The sequence below is a fragment of the Narcine bancroftii genome, chromosome 3 (assembly GCF_036971445.1).
Source record: "Narcine bancroftii isolate sNarBan1 chromosome 3, sNarBan1.hap1, whole genome shotgun sequence".
Classification (NCBI taxonomy): Eukaryota; Metazoa; Chordata; class Chondrichthyes; order Torpediniformes; family Narcinidae; genus Narcine; species Narcine bancroftii.
The window spans coordinates 176,057,680-176,074,886 of record NC_091471.1 but is presented as its reverse complement, the minus strand read 5'-3'; the positions used below and the strand labels follow the sequence as shown (position 1 = coordinate 176,074,886).

General features: G+C 37.5%; 1 protein-coding gene across 17 annotated transcripts in view; it reads right to left on the bottom strand.

Annotated features, from left to right (window-relative positions):
• LOC138757878 (serine/threonine-protein kinase 32B-like) overlaps positions 1-17,207 on the bottom strand; it is a 267,585-nt gene that overhangs the window by 243,290 nt on the left and 7,088 nt on the right. For 8 of the 17 annotated variants that reach the window (XM_069925913.1, XM_069925927.1, XM_069925925.1 and 5 more), the window contains exons 2-3: positions 5,748-5,795; positions 4,534-4,616 (exon numbers count right to left, since the gene is read on the bottom strand). The exons of 7 other annotated variants lie outside the window; for them this stretch is intronic. The gene's annotated coding sequence lies outside the window, so the exon portion shown is untranslated. Of the gene's footprint in view, positions 1-4,533; positions 4,617-5,747; positions 5,796-17,207 lie in introns of those variants that run through there. 2 more of the 17 variants (XM_069925918.1, XM_069925932.1) reach the window with 2 other exon arrangements.

The window sequence follows — 17,207 nt, the reverse complement described above, 5'->3', positions numbered from 1 at the left end:
GAGATGCAGAAACTTGAGAGGAATAGAGAGAAGACTTTGTGGAAACCAACTATATTTAACCCATGCACATGTGTGCACACTTGTAGATGTGCACAAATATAAATTAACAATATAAAAGTTTTGATTAATAATCATTTTTTTTTACAATTTACGTGGAATCACCTAATACAAATTGGAAAATAATTATCGGTAATTAAAGTAATTCAAACTGTTTTAGCAACTATCTGGAATGACCCGATAGTTCCCATCAACCCTCTTCCATTGCAACAACCAGGAGATGACTTTTAAATTGCCCTGGTGATTAATGTTCCCTCTAATTTTTAGTAGTCAGTGAATGCCAAAATCTTATGCTGTGCAAATGTAAACTTGAAATGCTTTCAAGATCATTTTGCTACAATCAATCTCTCATGGCCAATAAAGCTGCATTGGCATGTTTTAATAAAAGTTTGTTTGCATTCCACAAAATAACATTTATATTTTATTGGACAAATATAATTTATTAATTAATTACTACATTTTCGGTACCTCACCTTTTGTTTTGAGGCTGCCGCAAAACGTGTGCGCGCGCTCATGTGCCCAGCTTAGAGGGACCAAGGCTGGCAATAATTAATATTAAATGGAATACAGTGTATATTTAATGCTTGCACTCAGTAAAAGGAAGACTTGACTGAAATATATTTCCAGTGTTTATTCAGCCCTTTTATCTATACTGGGCAATCTCTAAATTAACCCAGAAATAATGGGGTTGTTTTGCTTATCAACAGTTGTCTTTTGCCTTCTCCAATGCATGTACTGAAAAAGAATTTATGTGGAGGTCCTTTTACATCCTAGGACAAACTTGTGCATTCTCTGCACTCATCATTCTAACAAAATTAATCATGCTCAGAGCCCTTTCCAGTGGCATTTAAATGATCCCAGTCTCAGAGGCTGAGAACACAGGTGCTTGCTAAGAAAACTGAAGCCAATTAATGTCTACCCCAACACAATGTCAGGTAAAATTATTTATGTATTATTGCATAAAAGAAAGCCATTCATCCCAACATGTCATGCCAGCTCTCAGCAGACCAATCCCATCATTTCTATTCCTCTCCTCCCTTGTCGCTTCCAATTTTTCTTTCACCTTCCCATAAACTTCCCTGTGCTATTTTTCCACTTAGCTACTTTCAAGGTGTAGTTTACAATAACCAATTAATAAATCTTCAAGTCTGCATCTGGTTTCTCTGATGTAGAGGAGGCCACAGCAGGAGCATCAGATGCATTAGATCAACCATGCAGATTCACAAATTAAGTGTTGCCCCAAATGGTGGTCAGGGAAGAGGTGTGCATGCAAGAGTAGCATTTCCTGCAGTCACAGGGGTAGGTATCAAGGGGGTGATTAGGATGAGGGATGGTCCCTGCAGAAGGAAGAGTTGGAGGAGAAGAGAAGATGTGTCAGGTGGCAGAATTACATTGTAAGTGGCAGAAACTGTGGAGGATGAGGTGTTGGATGTGAAGACTGGTTGGATGTTAGGCGAGGACAAATGGAATCCTCTCAGTGTTACATCTGGGGGCAGAGGGGGCAGGACAGATGTGCAGAAAATAGAGGAGATACTGGTAATGGCAGTAGAGGGGAAGCCATGTTTTCTGAAGGACACCTCGGATGATTTGGAATAGAAGACCTCATTCTAGGAGCAGATGTGACAGAGACAGAGGAATTGAGTGAAAGGAATAGAATACTTACAAAGGACATCACGTGAAGAGGTGCAGTCAAGGCAATTGTGGGAGTTGGAGTGGGTTTATATAAAATGAAAGTTTATCTCCCGAGATGGAGATAGAGAAATCAAGAAAGGGGATGAACCAAGCAAATTTGAGGTTGGGCTAAATATTAGCAGCAAAGTGGATAAACTTGATGCGTTCATCACGGGTGTATGAGAAAGCACCAATATAGTAGTCAATGAGTTGAGGAAGAGTTAAGGGGCCTTGCCTGTGCAGTCATGTAGCATGAACTGCTCCACATAGCCAACAAAAAGGCAGGCATAGCTGGGACCCCTGTGGGTATCCATGGATAACCCTTTGACTAACAGTCCTTCCAAGTGAAGCATCACTTCACTTGTGAAGCTGCAGGAGTCATCCACAATATCTGGGGCTCCCATTTCCCTCCTCAACATCAGAGAAACTGGACGCAGACTGGGAGATGGTTTGTTAAGCATCTTCATTCTGTCCACTGCAATAACAGGGATCTGTCTGTCCATGGCCTCGTGCACTGCCAAATTGGAACCACCTGCAAATTGAGGAAGAACCAATGCATATTTCATCTGGACACTCTCCAACCAGACAGCATCATCATCGACTTCTCCAGGTTCCACTAGGCCCCTCCCCTTTCTCTGTCTCTTTATCCCCGTCTTCTTTCCTCCAGCTCCCACCCCCCTTCCCTCTTCATTTACACAGCTTCCACTTCTGCTGACTTTCTTGTTCAACTTAGATATGAAAATGCCACTTTGAATAGATTTGAATTTCTGTGGTATCCTGTTTGCAACATTGCTTTAGTTATCCAATAAAATTAAAGCTGTGCATTAACAATAATCGAAAAAGGACAGTTTGTTTGCAGGTAATATCAAATAATGTAACAATGTGATTTTAATTTCACCATATGTTACCTGTGTTTTCACAGTGAACGAGATTTAAGAGATTAAACTGGAAATTACTCCATACTTTTTTTTTAATATATTTTATTCATAAATTTTAAAGCCCAATATTAATTACATTACATCAATTCAAAAAATTATTCAAAAAGTTATACGTGGTATTTAGGAAGAAAAAACACTACTCCCCTCCCTCCCTCCCCCAAAACCTCCCCCAAAAAAATGAGATGGTTGCTCTCCATCACATCTTTGTTTATTTTAGAAATAGAATACTTCGCAGAGCTTATGAGACAAGATCCTAAGATTAAAGTTTAATCAGGAAGAATATAAAATTAATTTATTTGCTGATGATGTTTTGGTTTATTTGACTGATCCTATAAAATCTTTGTCCCAATTACATACAAGGTTGGAAGAAAATGAAGAAATTTCTGGATATACAATTAATTGGTAGAAAAGTGAAGAAAGAAGGATTGGAGAATGCCAAGTGAATAAAGCATTTATAACACAAATTCTAATACTGGTGGTTACCAAGAAGAAAAGTTTACAGAAAGTTTATCAAACATACAAACCCACATTTTTGCAAATATGGGTGCCATATTTTTCAAAACACTTGATATTTCATAAACTATATGTAATTTTCTATAATGGTATAAAACTATGAGGTTCTGCATGCCATCTTTCCATACCTAAATCTATAATTGGATTTCCATGATATTGCTATGCATTTCCTAGAAACTGCTAAAGCAATTTGTACATATTCAATTTGATGCAGAGTTAATTTTAGTTTAGGTTTTATAACCCTAACATTGCTTAATAACATCAGATCCTATGGGAATTTGGCCCCCATAATTCGTTCCAAAATAATTACCCATTTCCAACCAAAAATATCTGACTTTAGGACATTGGCAAGTAGAATGCAAAGAAATTTCCAATCTCACATCCATATCTAAGGAAAATATTCATTTTAACACAATTTACCCTACCTACTAAAGTAATAGGTAGAGTACTCTACCTTTACAAGTCCTCAACAATTTTATTAACAATTTTAATAAATAATGTAATTTATATAAATTTCTTAAATCATTATCAACCTGAATACCTAAATATTTAATACCAGCATCTGGCCACCTAAATTTAGTAACCATTTTACAATTAGTATAATCACCCCTGACTAAAGGCAAAATTTCACTTTTCTCCCAATTAATTTTATATCCAGAAATTTCTTATTTTCTTCCAAACTTGTATGTAATTGGGACAAAGATTTTATAGGATCAGTCAAATAAACCAAAACATCATCAGCAAATAAATTAATTTTATATTCCTCCTGATTAACCTTTAATCTTAGGATCTTGTCTAATAAGCTCTGCTAAGGATTCTATTGCTAAAATAAGCAAAGAAGGTGATAGAGGGCAACCATGACAACTCTATCTAATTAATGGAAAAGAAGCAGCTATTTGTCCATTAGTAACCATTTTTGCACAAGGATTTTTATATGGCTTTAACCCAATTTATAAAGGTCAACCCAAAGCCAAATTTCTCTTGCACTTTAAATAAAAAATCCCATTCTAATCTATCAAAAGCCTTTTTCTGCATCCAAAGTTACTGTCACACTTAAATCACCTCTTTTTTGAATTAAATCAATTAAACTAATTAACGTGCAACATAATCAGCAGATTGTCGCTTTTTGACAAATCCTGTTTGGTCTATAGGAATTAAATTAGGTAAATATTTAGCTAGTCTATTTGCTAACATTTTTGAAAAAATTCAATAATGATATTGATTGATATTAATGATAAGACACTGGATTCCTGTAAGAAATGAAATTCAGCTGCTTGCTTCAACATCTCCATAAAAAGGATCCTTAAACTTTTATAAAACTCAGGCAGAAAACAATCCTCTCCCAGAGACTTACCATTTTGCAATAAACTAAGTACTTCACCAATTTTTCTTGCTGTAAAAGGAGCATCCAACTGTCTTTGATCTTGATGTTTCAAACTAGATAAATTTATCAGAGATAAAAATTCTTAATTTCAACTTCATCTCTTGTAAACTCAGATTGATACAAATTAGAATAAAAATCTTTTAAAGAATCATTAATTTATTGGGGTTTATAAATAATCATCTTTGAGCTTTTCCTAACAGCATTAATTATTCTAGAAGTTTTCAGTTTTTTACTGCCAAGCTAAAACCTTATGGGTCCTCTCTCCTAATTCATAATGTCTTTGCTTAGTTCTCTCAATTAATTTTCTATTCTACAAGTCTGAATCATATTATAGTGAAGTTTTTTCTTTATTAATTTCTTTCTTTTCTCTTCTGAAACCTTTATTTGTAATTCCTTCTCCAAATCTTCTATTTCTAAATGATCAATCTCTTTCAAATATTTTTTTTAAATTTTTTACCATAAAACTTATTACCTGCATTCTCAAAAATGCCTTTAATGCATCCCAAACAATAAATTTATTAACAACTGAAGTATAATTTATTTCTAAAAATTCCTGAATTTGCTTTCTTATAAAATCACAAAAATACCCCCTCTTTAATAGTATAGAATGGAGTCTCCACCTATAAACCAATTGCTCCTTTTCCAAAAGCAAATATGTCATTAAAAGTGGTGAATGATCAGATAAATTCTAGCCTTATAATCCACTTTCATAGCTCTTCCTTGCAATTGTGCCGAGATCAAAAACAAATCAGTCCTAGAATAAGAATCATGTCTATGTGAATAAAAAATTAATCCCTTTCTTTAGGATTTAATCTTCACCAAATATCTAACAAATTCAATGCTTTCATTACATTAAAGGTTACCTTTTCTGCTTTAGCTCAAATAACTGATTTTATTGATTTGTCCACAACCAGATCAAGACAAATTAAAATCCCCTCCTATCAATTTTTTTTTCCCAAGCACTTCAGCTAAAAACTAAAGTATCTCTAATAAATCCTTCATCATCTATATTTTGTGCATAAATATTCAATGTCCACATATCAGAACAAATTTGACAGTAAACCAAAACAAATCTTCCCAAAGGATCAATAACCACTCTGGATTTTTACAGGTAACACTATTTTTAACATAATTGCCACACATCTTGCTTTAGAATTAGAAGTTGAAGTTGCCACTTTTCCTACCCAATTGCTTTTCAATTTCTGATGTTCCTTCTCTGTTAAATGTGTTTCCTGGATAAAAGCAATATCAAGTTTAATTTTCTACAAATAAGCTAATACCCTCTTTCTTTTCATGTTATTAAGTCCATTTATATTAAAACTTACAAAATTTAATACCTTACTATTAGCCATTAAGCCACTTTCCAAAAATTGAAAACTCCCCTTTGCCTCTTCTCTTGGACCTCCCAAATCCCAAAACTATTAATCACACTTGACATCTCCATCCAAAGAAAGAAACAAAAGAGAATAATTCCTCCCCAAAAAAAGTACTACCTCCCTCTATTGTGCAGAAAGTGGCTCTCGCCACTTGGTGGCACATAAGCTAGGGAAGAAGATCAATACTCTCTTCACACACACCCCCCCCCACCCCGAAAGAACAATCATTATACAAACATCAAAAAAATAAATCATTCATCTTTAGGTATAGACAGCTGCTTCAAGATCTCTATCGACTTGTTCTTCATCAAGGTCATCCATTTCCTCTTGTGTCAATGCTTTCTCTCCAACTTGTATCTTCACAATTTGCTGAATATCTGCAGTTTGCATATCAACTTGTTGAGCCCTTTTATTACTTGGAAGAGAATTTTAAAATTCCAAAACTTCCATATAATTAAAAAAAATCTCGCCTGATTATCTTCCAAAACACCAAGTGCAACAGGGTGACAAAAAGAGAACACATTCTTTCTTCCACAAAACTGATTTTGCAGGATTAAATTCCTTTCTTTTCACAATCACCACATTCAAATCTGCATTAAAAAAAAACTTTCTTAGCGCCCACTACCAATGGACTTTGGAATTGATGACCCTTCTGAACAGCTGCTCTTAAAATGGTCTCTTTATCCTGATAAAACAACCATCTAATCAGATGTGGTGGCTGACCAGGTAACGGCTTCTTTCTGCTTGCCCTATGGACTCTGTCCAGTTCAGTTCCACTTGGAAAATGTTCGGGTCTCAAAACCTCTGATAACCATTTTTGAAAAAAAATTGTACAGGATTGGGACCTTCAAAATAGTCTATCAATCCAACAATTTTCATACTGTTTCTTTGACTATGATTTTCTAATATGCCAACTTTTTGTAAAAGCTCTTTTTTGTCTCAACTGAATCTTCCAACTTACTAACCACATCTTTACATTGGTCCACTTCATGATATACCTACAAATTTTCTTCAATTTTCTGAACTTGTGTTTTTACTTTATTACTTTAATATTTCATTTCTTCTTTCATAATCTTCATCTCTCCTTTAACATATTCAAATTGAGTATTAACATCATGCCATTTATCACTCAATTGATTCATCAAATGCCTGCCCATACCCTGTCCCCTAGCTGCAGGTGCCTTTACCTGCATAGTTTTCATTTCTTGTAGTAATTGGGCCTGCTGATATTCACCTTCATTCTCTTCCTCCACTTCTCTCTCTTGATCATCTTCTTCTTTATGTCACTTAACCTTGAAAAAAAAATTACTTCTGATTCTGCCTCTGATTCCAAGGGAGGCAGATCCTGTAAAATAACACTGCTGGGAACTGTTTTTCCAGTCTCCCATTGCATTATTGTTTGATCGGTTCTACACATGTGCAAATTTTCATGCGTGCACACTTATTTTTGTAGTCTCTATAGCTTGATCGCCTTCCGCCCGCCGGGCTCCAGGGCCGCCTTCCGCCCGCCGGGCTCCAGGGCCGCCTTCCGCCCGCCGGGCTCCAGGGCCGCCTTCCGCCCGCCGGGCTCCAGGGCCGCCTTCCGCCCGCCGGGCTCCAGGGCCGCCTTCCGCCCGCCGGGCTCCAGGGCCGCCTTCCGCCCGCCGGGCTCCAGGGCCGCCTTCCGCCCGCCGGGCTCCAGGGCCGCCTTCCGCCCGCCGGGCTCCAGGGCCGCCTTCCGCCCGCCGGGCTCCAGGGCCGCCTTCCGCCCGCCGGGCTCCAGGGCCGCCTTCCGCCCGCCGGGCTCCAGGGCCGCCTTCCGCCCGCCGGGCTCCAGGGCCGCCTTCCGCCCGCCGGGCTCCAGGGCCGCCTTCCGCCCGCCGGGCTCCAGGGCCGCCTTCCGCCCGCCGGGCTCCAGGGCCGCCTTCCGCCCGCCGGGCTCCAGGGCCGCCTTCCGCCCGCCGGGCTCCAGGGCCGCCTTCCGCCCGCCGGGCTCCAGTGCTACTTTCTTCAGCTACTCAGGGAAGTGGTGCTGGCATCATCTGGAATTACGCAGCTGTTATTCTCGTTGTTTATGGAGGAAGAGGAACTTCAGCCCAAGGCTCCGACATCAAGGTAGGCCCAATATTTTTTTTAAAACTTCCTTCAACACAATTCTTCCAGTTGGCTGAGACTTCCCTTTCCTTGCTGCCATGCTTAAAACTATGCAGGCAGATTCTGAATGCTAATTATTTAGAATTTTTAAAAACAATTTTTTTTAGAAGTCAGCTATAATTAATTCTCTCAAGGGAGGCGTATTCCCATATCCTTCGCTCACACCATGCTACACCACCCCGTTTATACACCTTTTTAAATGTGGCACTTTGCTACCTCAAGATGTCTCTGCCTTTTCACATCTACAGAATTATAACTCACTGATCTATCTGGGATTTATATATAATCAATGTATCAGCTGTTACAGGCCTAAAAGACCCCAAAACCTAGCAGCTATAGAAATTCACCAAGACAAATGGTTACTTAAATAAAAGTAGTTTTTAAATTTTCTTTAAAAAAAATTCAAACTTTAACTTATCACTATTACCTTAACTTAACCCCCTTCTAATTCTAAGTGCATGTGTAGGTAATGTGTACAAGTTCAGAAAAGTTATTGATTCACAGTCCAATCTCACTTCTCACTCCTCCAAGTTCACCGGTATCAGGCAATTCTTATACTGTGCACAGAATTTAACATATGAATTTTCACCAAGCTCTGGTACTGAAATGGTTACCGCTCAGAAAGGTTCTTATTGGTTTCAGAGAGAGATTTGTTGCTCATTGGACACAAAGTGATTCCCTCCGATCAGCCACTTCAGTGTCTTGCCGAAGAAACTTGCCCATCAGGGTTTTCCAAATAATAACCTCTTCTTCTGCAGGTCACCACAGAGTTCCTTTTTGTTTTCTTCTGAGTCCATTTATTTGTTGCTTTCAAAACAATAATCCATTACTCCACAGCATATCCAATTAACATCTACTTGTGAAGTCTATAAAAGGCATTCTTCAAAGTTTTTCCAAAAGCACTTGGAGTCTGGACTGTCTGGCTTCAGCAGAGCTCTGGTATTTTAAATGAGATCAGTTTTGTGAAGTGTTTGTTTGTGACCTACACTACTCCCACAATCTATCTCTTTCAAAAACATATCTTTCTACAATATAAAATACCATACAATCCATCACACTGCGATTTAACACGTTTTCTGTATTTTGTTGCTGAAGGCAAGCAAAGAAAAATAAAGATTAAGAGGATGGAATTTGTATTAAATAGAAAACATGCTAGAAATAGAAAAACTAATTTAAAAAAGGAAGAAAATAAGCACTAAAAGTGAGAGATCAGTTATACTTTTCAGTGATAACATGTCCTTGCAACTTTTTGAGATAATTTACTAAAGATGAGAGAGGTTCACAGTTTGGGCACATATCTGCAGTGTTCTGATTAGCAAGCATTCAAGGCCACAATTAGGACCTTCAAATAATTTTTAGCCTCATTATTTATTTACATTTTGTAACAAGGTGCAGGGGCCGGAGAAAAGCTTATGATTTTTGCAAGGAATTGCCAAATGACTTGGGTATGAAAGAGTGGATGAGAATGGGCAGATATTGAATCAGTTTTGCATGTGGCTGAATGCTGTTCCTAGTCTTGAAAGGATATCCTATACTGTATTTGGAATTCATTTCAGTGGTTCCTCTAAGTTACATTGTTGAGTCTACATTATTTCCTGAACAAGACAGAAACGGTACTGACACATACACTTCTCTTACCTTTTTCAAGAAAAAGTCATTGGTGTCTCTAAACTCACTTTGGTCATTATTTTACAAACACAATGAAATGTAATAGCCATGGCTCAATGATAGCATTTCTGCTCCCAAAGCTGAAAGGGTGTGGCATTACTGATCCTTCAACAAATATTTTGGATGGAGGAGTCACGTGATGGAGTAGTGGCCGGTAGGAGAACACCAGCTCTCTCCAGAAAAGAAGAAATAAAGTGAAGAAAACACAAAGTTCAAGAAACATAAAACACAACAAATTAAAGATAAAGTTGTGGAGAAAAGAAAGAAAATAGCACCCAAGAAGGAAAAAGCAAAAACAACGGGAAAAAAAAGGAAAGACGCCAGAAGAGAAAGAAGAAGGCCTTACCTGCATGAAGAAACAGGGAGCTGTCATGGAGAAAAGAGCCTGCTCCCCAAGGTTGGTGACAACCCTGCAGAGTTGCGACCTCTGGACTGCAAAAATGGCTCTCTGAGCCAAACAGAAGTGCGCAACTGAGAAAAAAAAACACCGACGGGAGGGGGGCCCAGCTGAGGAGTGAACTAACACAGTGTGACAGCAGGGCTCTCAGCTGGAAGAGGAAAGCAACAGGAAAGGGAGTGATAGGAAAGAAGAACAGCAACAGGAGGCCCTACAGATAACTAGTCCAGAAGAAGAGGACCAACAGCAAGAAGCCATGAAAAAAAAAAACACCCAGCAAATTGAGGCAAGAAGCTCAGCAAGAAAGTCAGAAGAGACACAGATACAAGGAAGAGAAGTAGAAGACACAAACACAGGTGCAGACACAGAAGACAAGGAAGACCAAGCTCTGCACAGAGGAATAGAAGGTAAAATAGATGGACAGTATATAGATTTTAAAAATTTCAAGAACAAATGAAAGCATTAAAAGAATGGTTGACATTGGAATTTAGTGAAATGAAAAGAAAAATGAAAAGTACAGAAGAAAAAGTGAGTAGAATAGAGCTGGTCATGACAGAAATAGGGAAAAGATTAGAAAATGTGGACAAATGAGAAATGGCTGTAGAAATGGAAGTGAATGACTTAAAGAAAATTGGAAGTGACAAAAAAGTTAGTCACAAGAGTTGTTAGCTCAGAAGATGGATATAATGGAAAACTATAGTAGGCGAAATAACAAAGATAATGGGCCTAAAGGAAGATGAAGGCAGCACAAATATGAAAGAATTTATAAAAGAATGATTCCCAAAGGTCCTGGGAATGCCAGAAATACAGGAAGGAATAGAAATAGAGAGGGAACACAGAACACTAGCCCCGAAACCACAGCCATAACAAAAACCAAGATCCGTTTTAGTAAAATTTCTGAGATACACGACAAGAGAAAATATACTGGAGAGGGCAAGGAATAAAATTAGAGAAGACAAAAAAACCATTGGAATACAAGGGTCAAAATATATTTTTTTTTAACCCATACACAAGTTTTGAACTCCTAAAGAAGAGGAAGGAGTTTAACACAACAAAAATCAATCCTATGGAAAAAAGGCTATAAATTTATGTTAAGATATCCAGCTGTGCTTAAAATATTTATCCCGGGGGAGCAAAACGGACTGTCCTCAAATCCGGAGAAAGAATGAGAATTTGCAGAATGCCTGCAGGACAGAAGGAGAGAGGAAGAGATGGAACAAGAACGAAGAATAACGACAAACTGCATATAAAGATGTAAAAATAATGTATCAGCAAGAACTAAAGAAGGGAAAGAAAAGGGAAGGGGGAAAAAAAAGAGGATGAGCTCTGTTAAATGTGAAGATAAAAGTCTATTCTGGAGGGAGTTGGGTGGGAGAGAATAACAGTCACTTGACGCTTGCGAGCAGGTTCGCAATACAAATGGAGAGGGGAATTGTGGTTGCCCGGCAAGGGACAAGGGGCAACTCAGAGAGGGAGGGCGACACTTGGGGTTAAGGGAATTTTAGATGTGGGAGTTGTTGAAGTATTTTATGTTTTAGAAGTGTTGTCATACATTGAGTTCAAAAAGGGAAAACTGAGAGATGAAAATGGGGAAAAGGGGGAAGGTGGTGGTGAGGAAGTAGAAATGAGGTGTAAACAGATTATGAGATGGCCATGTTGAACTATACGACTATAAATATTAATGGAATACATAACCAAATTAAAAGGAAGAGGGTATTTAATTTACTGAAAAAAGAAAAAATAGATATAGCATTTGTGCAGGAAATGCATCTAACTGAAGTGGAACATAACAAATTAAGGAGAGACTGGGTAGGACACGTAGCGGCAGCATCATATAATTCAAAAGCCAGAGGTATAGCTATATTAATCAATAAAAATGTACCATTCAAAATAAAGGAGGAAATAATAGATCCAGCAGGGAGGTATATAATGATAAAGTGTCAGATATAGTCAGAATTCTAGAATTTGATCAATAAATGCACCTAATGAAGAGGATCAAAAGTTTGTGCAAGATATTTTTTGAAGATTCTAGATACGCAGGGGAATATATTGATAGGAGGGGATTTTAACCTTAATTTGGACCCAAAGTTGGATAAAACGGGACAAAAGACTAGCAAAAAGAATAAAGTAGCCAAATTTATGGTTAAATCAATGCAGGAAATGAAACTTATGGATATATGGAGGAGGCAGCACCCAAGGGAGAAGGAATACTCATATTTGAGTAGGCATAAACATACTCAAGGATTGATATGTTTTTGTTGTTAGTCTATATTCAAGGGAGAGTTAGGAAAACTGAATATAAAGCTGGATTACTATTGCATTAATCGCTATTGGAGATTAATGAGAACTTTAAGGAATTTTATGAATAATTATACCAAACTGAGAACAAGGGGAAAGAAGACAAAATAGAAGAGTTTTTAGCTAAAATTGAACTACCAAAATTGCAAGAAGAGGAGCAAAACAATATGATAAAACCATTTGAAATAGAGAAAATACAGAATATATTAAAAAAGCTGCTGAACAATAAAATGCCTGGAGAGGATGGATTCCCAATAGAATTCTATAAAACATTTAAAGAGTTATTAATTCCTCCTCTCCTAGATGTAATGAACCAGATAGAAGAAACACAAAACCTGCCAGACTCATGTAAAACAGCAATAATTACAGTAATACAAAAGACAGGGAAGGATCCACCAACACCAGCATCAGATAGACCAATATCTCTACTTAATTCAGATTATAAGACAATAGCAAAACTATTAGCAAACTGATTGGCCGACTGCGTACCAAAAATAGAAAATCAAGACTGGATAAAAATCAATCTGGATTTATTAAGAAAAGGTGAACAGCGGATAATGTCTGCAAGTTCATTAATTTAATTCATGCAGTTCAAGGAAATAAGATACCAACAGAGGCTGTTGCTTTGGACGCAGAAAAAGCCTGACAGGGTAGAATGGAATTATTTATTCAAAGTATTACAGAAGTTCAACCTACCAGAAAAATATATTAATTGGATTAAAGCATTAAATAATGGACCATTTGCGAAGGTGACAGTAAATGGATATGTATCGAACCAATTTAAATTAAGTAGGTCAACTAGGCAGGGATGTCTACTATCTCCCTCACTTTTTGCTTTAGCAATAGAACCATTGGCAGAACTGATAAGAACAGAAAATAAAAAGGATAAAAATAAAGGAGGAGGAGTAGAAAATCAGTTTATTTGCAGATGACATCATAATATACTTAACAAAACCAGAAATATCAATAAAAGAAATACATAAGAAATTGAAGAAATATCGGGGTACAAGATCAACGCAAATAAAAGTGAAGCGATACCAATGAGTAATGCCGATCACACAGAATTTAAAAAAGAATCACCATTTAAATGGCAAACACAAGCAATCCGATACGTAGGTATTAGATTAGATAATAATTTAAGACACCTATACAAATTAAATTATCAGCCATTAATGAAGAAATTGCAGAAAGATTTAGAACATTGGAAAGAATTGCCACCAACATTGATAGGTTGGGTAAATTGCATTAAAATGAATGTCTTCCTAAGGATACAATACCTATTTCAATTGTTACCAATTCCCTTAACAGAGAAATTCTTCAATGAACTAAAGAGAATAATAAGGAAATTCTTATGGAAAGGGGGGAAAACCGAGAATAATAAATTAACAGAGTGGTACAACCAAGGTGGTTTGCAGTTACCAAACTTTAAAAATTATTATAGAGCAGCACAATTAAGGTATTTATCAGATCTTTAATCAGACAAGGAAAAAACCAGATTGGACTAAGATAGAGCTCGACAAAATAGGGGAGAAGGTACCAGAACATATATTTTATAAGTGGGAAGTGCAAAAAAGATTTATTATGAAAGCCTTAGCTGTAGCAAAAAAAATGTATAATGTCAACTTGGAAATCAGAAGAGAGCCTGAGAGTACAGCAATGGTACATGGAAATTAATAAATGTATTCATTGGAAAAAAATTAAAAAATAAAGTCACATTATTTGAACAAATTTGGGAACCATACATGGAACACAACACGAGAGGACCTACTGCGGACCTACACCCCCTAAAATGATAAGAAGACAAAACGACTTGATCCAGTGTGCAAAAGTAGATGACACAATTTTCTTGTTCATTTTCAATGTGCAATGACATTAATGGGTTTATTGTATTGGATATGTTGAACAGTTAAATGGGCTTGGAGGGGGTGGGAAGGGGGGAGGGAAGGGAGGGAGGAAAAAAGGGGAGAAAATGCCACTATGTATATTTAAGAGGGAAATGTTTGTATGCATTTTAATTGATATGGTTCACAGTGTGAAATTTTTTTTTTAATTTGTAAAATTAAGGGAGTGCCATGTTGTTGGATGGTGAAGCAAAAGCGCTCAGCATTGTTGAGGGGAGATCTGGATGGATATCATTCGCAGGTCACCTTGCCATTTTCCACTTTTGGAGGGATCAAGCTACCACTCCAGCTGAAAACATATGGTGGAATGATAAAAATACCTGTTTATTGCCTTACTGAGAGAACAATGGCCACACCTGGTATTTGATTTCAGAGCCTCAAATTCCTTAATACATCACACTCGGCTATCTTCAAGCACAGCAGGGAAGTCTTTCTTGGCATCCTCCCTAAAAATATCCCTTGACTAAGATAAATGAAACAATTATCTGTTAACATAATACACAAATTTTGAAATAACAAAAAATAGTGTAAAATTTCAACAAGTCAGGCAACAGCCATGAAGAGAAAAAGAACCAATATTTCAGGCCAATGCCTTTTCAATCCAAAAAAGTCTGCAGATGCTAAAGCTTAAATGAACAAAGAGAAACTCTTCCCCCTCCCTGCTTGCCATAGGATTACTACCTCGGTGTCTCCCTCATCCATTGTCCCTTCCCACCGATCATCCCCTTGGTGCCTACTACTTTTCAAGTGCTAAACTTACTTACCCCTACTCCCTCAACATTATTCATGCCCAAAATAGTTCTTCCTTGTCAATCTATAGGGGTTATTTACAGTATCCAATGCAGCCTTCTGTACTTTGGAGAGACTGGACACAGGCTGGGAGATTGCTTCATTTAATATTTTGCTCTGCCTGCTGCAAGGATCACTCAATGACCAACCACCAATTCCACACCTCATTGCTATACTGACCCATCTCTCCATGGCATCAGGTGCTGCCAGACTGAGGCCATCCATAAATTGGAGGAAGAGCATTTTATATCCCATCACAGCAGCCTCAAACCAGATTTCATAAATATTGACTCCTCCAATTTCTGTTAAACCCCTCCCAAATCTACTCCTTTCCCTCGTCCCTGTCTCCCTTCCTCCTTCCATTCCTTCTTCTATCAGAGAAGAATCTTTATTAGCCCTCTACCTTCTCCCTCTATCACCTCTCAGCTTCTTTTCTTTCTAACCTCCCACCTGTATCCATCTATTACATTTTATCTGTTAGCATGTTCTCCTCCCCGATCTTCTTATTCCAGTTTTTGCCACTCCCGAGAAGGGTTTAGGCACAAAATGTTGACTTCCTATTATTTCCTTTGTTGAGTTTCTCCAGCATTTTCATGTACTGCAAAGAGAAGCAAGAGCAGGAAGGACTCAGCAGGCCAGGCAGTATCCATAGATGGAAATGGTCAATGATGTGGGTTGACACATGAATATGCAGAAAATGGATGGATATATATGTATCGTACAAGCAGCAGAATTTTACTTTAATTTGGACATCACTATGGGCCAAGTGGATTGTTCCTCTCCTGGGCTGTTCTATGTCCAATGAATTAGCTGCCTCCGTTCCTTAGTACAGCACGAGTCTAATGCTTCATTGGAATACACAATTTGAGGGGTACTCATTCCATAAACAGCAGTAAAAGAATGCAAGTCTGCTTCCTTTTCTCTCCTTCCTCCCCACTAACCTGAGCTTAGAATGCCGGATGCCCTGTTGAAAGAACTAGCAAAAATTAAATCAGAAACATAAATGGGTGTGAAAAGAGTCTAAAAGGATTTCAAATCCAGATGGCGAGCAATTGGATCCTGTGCTCATGGCTTCATCGCCTCTCTGCACATATGTAATTGTGTTATGTGTTCTATTATTTCCTTTATGGGTAATCCCTTGATATGGTTTTGCTCTGCTGTTTTATGTCTGTTGCATATGCTGCTCTCTGTTAAAATGAGACTCTCAGTATGTCTAAAAATAACTTGCAAATTGACTTTGTATTTCAATGGTCTGAAAATTGTTTCATCATTAATCAAATCAGGAGTCATGCCAAAATTATTCTCAAGCTAAATTTATTTTTCTCATACATTTATAGTTATACTGAGTTGTTTGGGGGGGGGGGGAAAAAAACATACTATTTGATGTTCACACTTGCATTCAAAATGTTCTTTCAGGGATGTAATTATGCAGAATTATAAAGGAAATTGAATTCTCTTCCCTAAAACAAAAACAACACCAAGTTTTCAAAGAGTATTATTTTTAATGTTTTTTTTTTAAATGAGAAACAAGTTACTGCTGGTATTTTTTAATCCTTACTAATTATAAGAATGCAGATTTTGAACTACATTTTGCTACTGCAGCATATATTTATCTTTTACATGACCACAGCCAAGTGTTGTGGATGGTTGTCTGACTACTGAAGAGATTATGTACTGTTAAATTGAATTCTCTGTGCCATCAGCCAAAAGTTGCAGTTGAATTAAGTATCAGGCCTCTCGGAGGATGTCACGTGATGACAGAGTCAGGGCATGGAAATCTGGCTCTCCCAAAAAACAGTTAAATAAGGTAAAATAAAAGTAAAGAGACAGAAATTAAAGTGTAAGAAAGTGTAAAATAATTTACAGAGAACTGATATTAAAGCCTCCAAAGAAGGAAAAGAATGTTGCTGGAGCATCAGGAACTCTACAGAACAAAAAACAAGATCAAGGAAGGCCCACCTTACAAATGGATCTGGGTGCTGTAGTAAAAGTCTCTACCATTCAACAAAGGCTCTAAAGGTGGGCACACAGCGAACTGCAGCACCATTACTGCTGCAAATATGAAGGAATAATGAAGAGAAG